The sequence below is a fragment of the Alligator sinensis genome, unplaced genomic scaffold (genome assembly GCF_000455745.1).
Source record: "Alligator sinensis unplaced genomic scaffold, ASM45574v1 scaffold978_1, whole genome shotgun sequence".
Taxonomy (NCBI): domain Eukaryota; kingdom Metazoa; phylum Chordata; order Crocodylia; family Alligatoridae; genus Alligator; species Alligator sinensis.
In genome coordinates, this window is record NW_005842220.1 from 1,213,014 (window position 1) to 1,221,179 (window position 8,166).

The 8,166-nt window shown below is 46.2% G+C and overlaps 1 long non-coding RNA gene across 1 annotated transcript in view; it reads right to left on the reverse strand.

The window, feature by feature from the left end:
- LOC112550833 overlaps positions 1 to 4,455 on the reverse strand; it is a 10,113-nt gene extending 5,658 nt beyond the window's left edge. Inside the window, exons 1-2 of the long non-coding RNA XR_003094864.1 lie at positions 4,321 to 4,455; positions 2,657 to 2,809 (exon numbers count right to left, since the gene is read on the reverse strand). This is a non-coding gene — a long non-coding RNA (uncharacterized LOC112550833). The remainder of the gene's footprint in view (positions 1 to 2,656; positions 2,810 to 4,320) is intronic.
- Between the last annotated feature and the right edge of the window lie 3,711 nt (positions 4,456 to 8,166).

Consider the following 8,166-nt stretch of genomic DNA (forward strand, 5'->3'; position numbering starts at 1 on the left):
TTACAGGAGCCAGAGGGTGGTCAGGAACGGTAGTTGAGAAGGGTTGATGACAATCCAGAAAGCAGTGGCAGAAGGAAATGGGGGACACAACTTGGAGGGAGTTGGTTGAAGAGTAATAGAGGGAAGGAAAAAGTATGGATTCCTTGATCAATAGGTACAAAGGGGGCAGTAGCAGCAAAGACTAAAAGGGGGCTATTGGAAGGGTCCTGTTCCCCTTCCAGCTGACAAATTATAGGCAATAGAGGGGACAAGACTACTCAAGGATGTGGGTGACTTCCCAGGTAAGAGTTTTGCATACTACATGTATTGGATGTTAACAGCCTGATCTTTTGAACTGTGCCCCACTATACACCAAAGTCACTTGGAACTTCATGGAAGAAGCTGGGAGAGAACTTGGATATGCCTACTCCACAACTAGAGGCCTGTGCTGTTGGAAATAAATGAAACCCTCTGACAGCAGGACAAGGGTAGAAACACACAGTAGAGGCGATTCCATCCAGAGTACAGGACTATGTTGTCTTTCCATAGGGCTTTACAGTGCTCCGAACCTTTCTTATTGTACAGACAAACCTCAGCCCCTTTGGTTGAGCAGCCACCTGAGGTTCACAGGTCAAGTGGCACTGAAGCAGGGTGCCCAGTGAGGGGTCCTTTAGAGTCAGACTGGGACAGTGAGAGGGCAAGAGGCACATCACCCAGAAAGAACTTTTCAGTGAGAGTCAGGAGGCTGCAGAGCAGACTGGGTGTGTGCTGCTGTAGAGTACAGAGACCACCAAGCAGTAGAGGTGTGCGAAATGGGCCATATTAGATTCGGATTCGGCCTGAATTGGGGATAGTGATTTGACTCATTGATTTGGATCACTGTCCCAATTTGATTCGGCCGAATCTGAAGATTCAATGCTGATTTGGAAATCAGCAATTCAGCCATAGACACAGCTTTAAATGTTTTTTCTACATACCTCAAGGTACCAGGCTCATGAATGTGGCTTGTAAATGCTGCGATGGTGGGGGGGATGGAGCATCCCACAGGAGCACGGAGGTCCGCCCTGCATGCTTAGCAGTGGACCCAGAAGTGGACCAGAAGTACTTCCAATTCAATTCAGAGAGATTAAAGGGTCTCCTGATTTGATTTGGATTCAGAGATTCGGCTGCTGAATTGGGCCGAATCTCTGCCAAATTGAATTAGCCCTACCAAGCAAGTGTGGAGCTAGCAAGTATGCCCCAGGACCTCGACTCTATCCATGCTGGGTTTGCAACAGTTTTCAAGCACAGCTACAGCCAGATGCTGGAGGATAATTAGAGGCCCACATATCCAGTTCCCGTTGTTCGAGAGGTAGCTATAGCAGGAATTCTGCAAGCACAGCTATACTGGTACCACCAATCCCAGTCCAGCTCCCCACTGCACTCAGAACCACTAATTATAATGGACATTTGTTTGGGCCCGCCACCTGCTGCTCTTTAATTCATTGCCCAATATCTTTAATTTAAAATAAAAATGTCCAATTATTATTTTAACAAAGTGAATATTGAGAAGCACTGGGTCCAGACCTCTTCTCCCTGCTGCCATTTTTTCCCTGGCATAACACCATTGATCTAAACAGAGTTACAGTAAAAGCTGTGTTAAGCAGCAGTCTACTATCCAGAATACTCTATTAACTGGAATTTCCAGCTGGCCAGCTGAGGGGGAAGAAGGGAAGCAGGCATGTCGCCACCACCACCCACCACCCTGCACTGCCGCTGCTCTGGGTGCGGCTGCCACCTGCCCCCACAGCCTCAAAACAGTTGAAAACCCCTGCCTCAGATAACTGGAATTTTTAGATACTCAGCACCCCCCTTATCCCACTCATGCTGGTTAACACAGCTTTTACTGTACTTCTCATTCACAGCAGTATAACCTAAAAAAGAATTGGACAACCTGCCCTGTGGGCTTTTTTTTTTCTATCTACATGTTTATAATGTATTTAGAAACATATTGGCATGTAAATATCCTGGACTGGTGTTTTTGAATGAGTTACCCTGATCAGTTACATTTACTTAAAGACAGCCCTGACATTTTCCTTTTCCCTGCTCAGTTGCTAGCAGGGACAGCCTGAAGCCAGAGCCTATCAGCCGTTTGAAAACCCTGCTTCCTTGATGGTCAGGCTGGTGGCTGGCATCCTGTGTGTCCTGCTAGCCCTGGCTGGTGCCTGGCCATGCCCCCTCCACTGCAGCAGGGAGGGGGGAAAGCCTTGAAGGGCATCTCTCTTCTCTCCCCTTTGGCAGTGGCTGGCAGGCATGCTCTACCGCCCACCAGCTTCTGGCTTGAGCCACTGCAGGCACGTGCCTGCATTTCCTGATTTAACAGAGAATGTCTGTCCAGTTATTAATCAGTTTAAGCTGTGCAGCTTAGACTAACCTGCAAAGAGTGAATCAATTCAGCCTCAGGCTTTTTGAATATCTGCCCCTAGCTCCTGTGTTCAAATACTCCCTCCCTGGTATCTCTGTAACTCCGCATGCTCCATCCAATATGCATCTGCAAAAGTAATTGACTGGCTCTGTAACTGGAACTCAGTAAGCAATTCTGCTGAGGCTGTTCCAGCAAGATTAGAAGCCGAATCAGTGTCTCGTAGCAGTGAAGGATCTGCAGAGCTTAATAAGGGAAAAAATACTGTAATTTTACCTTTGTCATTAAGCCAGAGACTAGTGCTCTGGACTACATACAGGAGTGAAATTATCTCTGCCCAGGGGGTCAAAATTAAGTGATGCAACACGCAAGCTCCAGTTTGAGAGTTGTTTCTGTAATTCAGCGATGCCAAGCCGTTGTGTCACTGGCCTGTGAGGTACACAAAAGGAACAGACCAATTACATAGCCTTGCAAAGTCACTTGTCAAAGTAGACCCACATGTGAAAGGAAATTGTTTGCCTTAAAATCAGAGTGTAACTCTTTCCTCAAACATTTCCAGTAGTTTGAGTAAATTATGGAGGAGTAACTACATGCTGCAACTGTCACAGGAAGGAGGGACTGATTACCCTCACATAGTTCTTCGTCATGATGCCTTATTTCTCTTGATTTCCTGCTGAAAATCATGAGATGATGCACCATTATGTTGTTCCAATTTGGAAAGGTGACACTATCAGAGCAGTAGAGGGGATTCACCTTCTGCCCTTACAACATTTTCTGCCATATTTCCTATTAGCACTTTATTTACAAGATTAATTTTCTTTAAAACTGCTAATTAAGATATTTGTCATCCAATGTGACACATGCATTTCCAATTAGATGCAACAAACTACATTAGAAGAACTCCAAGGTTATCAAGTCAAGCATTAAAAAGTTTGGAAATGCCAGAATTAAACTTGCCTCTGTAACCTTAGTTCACCCCCTTCGTGCATATGCATTACTACATTTACATTTTTGTGCAAGACTCCTGGCTTACTCAATGAACAGGATGCAAGGTGCTTATTAATGAGGAACTACTGACATTTTTTTTACCCTCATCCATCATTGCGTGGCCTCACACTGTTCAAACCCTGAACCGAACACAGAATTATTAATTTTCTCGAGTTTTCCTATGATGCTTTTATCTTAGCATTTTAGGGCTAAATATAAATAAAGGACATAAGTACCTAAATCTAAAATTTAGATCCTCAAAACATCCACTCAGATGCTGTCTAACCCTGGCAATGCCCCAAGTCCATCAGCATCTTGGCTTTCAAAACTAAATTTCTCTAGCCACCTAAAGTTCTGCATGCCCAGAAGTGCCACATGCTTGAGATGTCTGGGCAGTTCTACAAGTAGTTCACACCTAAGCCCCAGAAACTAGATATTCTTTGATCTATGTCCCCCATTGTGCTTGTTCTGGTGGGCATTTCTAGAGCACATCTATTGGATCAGGCTTTGTCCAAAATAAAATGGCAACCACTTCCAGAAAGGACCAGTAGTGGTACTACTCCCCTTTTTTTCTACAAAGGTTTGGTGGTAAGAGCACTCAGTATTCATAGCATCTGTTCAATTTCTTCCTCTACCAGAAGGGATATCACAGGCACAATTCCCATAAGAGCACCCTCCCTACCAGGGGACAGGTTATTCTGGAGAGGAGGCAACTCAGTCCCTCCTCTTAAAAGCTGTTCCACTTTGCATGGAATACTCCAAGACTCATCAGGCAGAGGAACAATGCAACTGAGCATGACAGAGGAACATGAGCTTAGCTGCTAAGGCACTCCCTTGGAAAGTGGGAACCTGGGTTCTAGTTCCTACTCCAAAGATAATTTTTACATGTTTTATACGGTTTACACAACTTGACCACTATCACACAAAACTCTGTAGTAGAGACAATGACTTACTTCAGTTCTCCACGGTGGCATTCAGTTGCTTTAAGCACAAGATCATTTGTTGTCCCAGTTTCCTGCCTTATTCACTGCATGCTTTCCAGCTTCTGCTGCACAGCAGGAGTCCTACAGCCAAGAGACTTATTCACTATTCAAACCCAATTCATCCACAAAGCATCATACGTCGTATGACTGAATACAGCAGGGAATCTGTGAAAAAAGGGGGAATCATGTCATTAAAGATCATATCATAATGCAGACAAATTTCTTTAGGTAAATGTGATATTTTTTATTAGTCCAACTAAACAGTTGGAAAAATTGTTCTTTGCAAGCTTTTTCAGGCACAAACACCCTTCTTCAGGCATAGGAGAGAGATATCATAATGCATAAGCACAAGAAAACTGAATTAGGGGCAAACAATTTTGGCATATGTTTACTGAAAAGATTGACCAAGGTACAAGCAGTTATGCCTAATGTTTTACAATAGGACAAGAGTCTGCAGTTTACCACAGTGGAAGCAGCTGAGGTCAAAGCCAGGTATTAGTCCAAGTTCCAGGATATCAGTCCAAGGAACAAAACAGGGTCATGGTCAGAGCAAAGCAGTTGATCAAGGCCAGGAAATCCAGGACAGGAACAAGATCAATCAGAATTTAAGCAGGAAGATCCAAGTGCTGCTACTAGGCCAAGGCCCTGCAGGAAGAGGGAGGGTTGTACCACCCTACAATCAGGGGCTGTGGCTTTCGGTGGTTTATCTAGATTATCTGCACTCCCACTGAAAACCTCTCACGGACCCTACTGGACCCCAGGCTAAGCTGAGTCTGGCATCTAGCCAGCACCTGGGAGTAGTGCAGCCTAGGCTTCTGCCTGGAGATGCTAATGTCTGGGTTTGATCATCCAGGGATCCTGACACGTTCTGTTGAGAACTTGACTTTGAACCTTAGAATTCTTTTCATGTTATATTTGATATAATCTAAATTTGTGGTAAACTAATTTTACTGGTGTTACTGCGCAGTCATTTAATACTTGTGTAGGCAAATATTAAATGACTTTACAGTAATTGTGTAGTCAGCATCTCATGTAGACATAGCCACTGTGTCTTTTCTTTAAGCTTGATAAAGTACTATGTGCAATAAAACCAGGAACAGTGATGAACTGTGCAGGACTGGGACCCAGCCAGTCCATCCACTCGCAACATCCTCCCATGGTCTTATTCCACATTCAGACTGCTTTACCTCCATGGACCCATCACAGCAGAAATTCAAGTTAAAGCAACATTTTGTAAAAATAACACCTAAAACAGTGCCTAACTTAATCGAATCAGGACCCAAGCATCACCTCAGTACGCCCGGTGGAAGGGGGGTGTAATCTCCAAAGAGGAGTATACCTCCTCTGCTCGGGCCTGCAGGCGGGCTGTTAGGAAGGCCAAGGCGGAGATAGAGCTCGGATTAGCGTCCAGGATTAAGGATAACAAAAAGTCCTTTTTCAAATATATTGGGAGGATGAAGAAGGCGCCGGGTAATGTGGGGCCCCTGCAGGATATGCGGGGCAATCTGGTGGTTGCGTCAGAGGATAAAGCGGATCTCTTTAACCAATTCTTCACCTCCGTTTTCTTGTGCAGGGACCGGGACTTCCCTGCTGTGATAGAAGCCGGACGCGAGGGGATCGCCTTCAGACCTCAGGTTGGGGAGGACCGGGTTAGAGAGCTTCTGGAGGGGCTGGACGCGTTCAAGTCAGCGGGTCCGGATGCTCTCCACCCCAGGGTGCTGAGGGAGCTGGCTGGGGTTATTGCAGGGCCCCTGGCACGGCTCTACGAGCGATCGTGGTGCTTGGGCCAGGTGCCAGACGATTGGAAGGTAGCTAATGTGGTCCCCATCTTCAAAAAAGGGAAAAGGGAGGACCCGGGCAATTATAGGCCCGTCAGTCTTACCTCAATCCTGGGGAAGCTCTTTGAGAAGATCATCAAGGAGCACATTTGTGATGGGCCGGCATCCGAGATGATGCTCAGGGGCAATCAGCATGGATTTATTAGGGGGAGATCATGTCAGACCAACCTGATTGCCTTTTATGATCAGGTCACAAAGGCCATGGATGCAGGTGTCGCGGTGGATGTAGTCTTTCTGGACTTCAGCAAGGCCTTTGACACCGTCTCTCACCCCATCCTAATTAATAAACTAGGCGACTGTGGCATAGATGCCTACACGGTCAGATGGATTGCAGATTGGCTGAAGGGTCGCACTCAGAGGGTGGTGGTGGATGGATCATATTCGACTTGGGGGGAGGTGGGTAGTGGAGTCCCTCAGGGCTCGGTCCTGGGCCCTGCGCTGTTCAATGTCTTCATCAGCGATCTTGATGTTGGGGTGGAGAGCAACCTGTTTAAATTCGCTGATGACACCAAAATTTGGGGGGAGGTGAGCACGCTAGCAGGGAGAGAGAGATTGCAGAAGGATCTGGATAGGTTACAGGGGTGGGCAGACAGGAACAGGATGCGTTTCAATACGGACAAGTGCAGGGTGCTGCACTTGGGTAGTAGGAACCAGCAGCACACTTATACGATGGGGAACTCCCTACTTGAGAGCACGGAGGCGGAAAGGGATCTTGGTGTCATTATTGACTCCAAGATGAACATGGGCCGACAATGCGAGGTCATGGTTGGCAGGGCTAACCGGACCTTGTCGTGCATCCACAGGTGCATCTCGAGTAGAGCCAGGGAGGTGATCCTCCCCCTCTATGCGACGCTGGTCAGGCCGCAGCTGGAGTATTGTGTCCAGTTCTGTGCGCCCCATTTCAGGAGGGATGTGGACAACATGGAGAGGGTCCAGAGGAGGGCCACCCGCATGATCCGGGGACAACAGGGCAGACCCTACAGTGAGAGACTGCGGGACTTGAACCTATTCAGCCTCCACAAGAGAAGGCTGAGGGGGGACCTGGTGACCGTCTATAAACTCACTAGGGGGAACCAGAAGGGTTTGGGGGAGACGCTGTTTCCCCTAGCCCCTGCTGGCATAACAAGGAATAATGGGCACAAGTTGATGGAGAGGAGGTACAGATTGGACATCCGAAAAAACTACTTCACAGTCAGGGCGGCTAGGAGCTGGAACCAACTTCCAAGGGAGGTGGTGCTGGCCCCTACCCTGGGGATCTTTAAGAAGAGGCTGGATACTTACCTGGCTGGACTCATTTGAGTCCCGTTTTTGTTTTTAGGGTGAGTGGTTTTGTTTGTGTTTTTGGGTTGTTCTCCCGCCCTGGCGGGGGGTCGGGCTAGAAGATCTATTAGGTCCCTTCCGACCCTGAAACTATGAAACTATGAAACTATGAAACCTCAATCACCATACTCTATCTAGGCACATGAGAGACTGTATCGCCTCCCCTCTCACCACCCTGCATTCCTGGTTACATCACAGTTTGGCCCCATACTTACTGTAATGTGAAATTATAATATGCTATAATTAGGGTAAATGACAACTGTCATTGTACACTGTCTGTTGTATAAAAAAAGGCAATGTGTTTACTGATGAGGGAAACTCACTATAATAGGGATAAGAACAACCATACTTATTGCTTCTAATATTTTTCCTGATCTTTAAGTCCCAAATCCACAAAAAGAACTGGAAGATGTATAGGAGCACAGGATCTGCCTGTGCAGAATAAATTGTCAGGATTAGGGCCATACAGTGCATGTAAACTAAAATTATCTGTTACATTGTTTTAGGGACATGGGACACATTTCCTGGCAGCAGTCCCAATTAAGGAAGCATCCCCATTATTAAGGTGTTTTATTTTAACATATCTTAGATTCAGGAAATAATGTAAAAGATTGTTTACTAAATGACAGAATAATTTACTACTACTACTAACCATGTA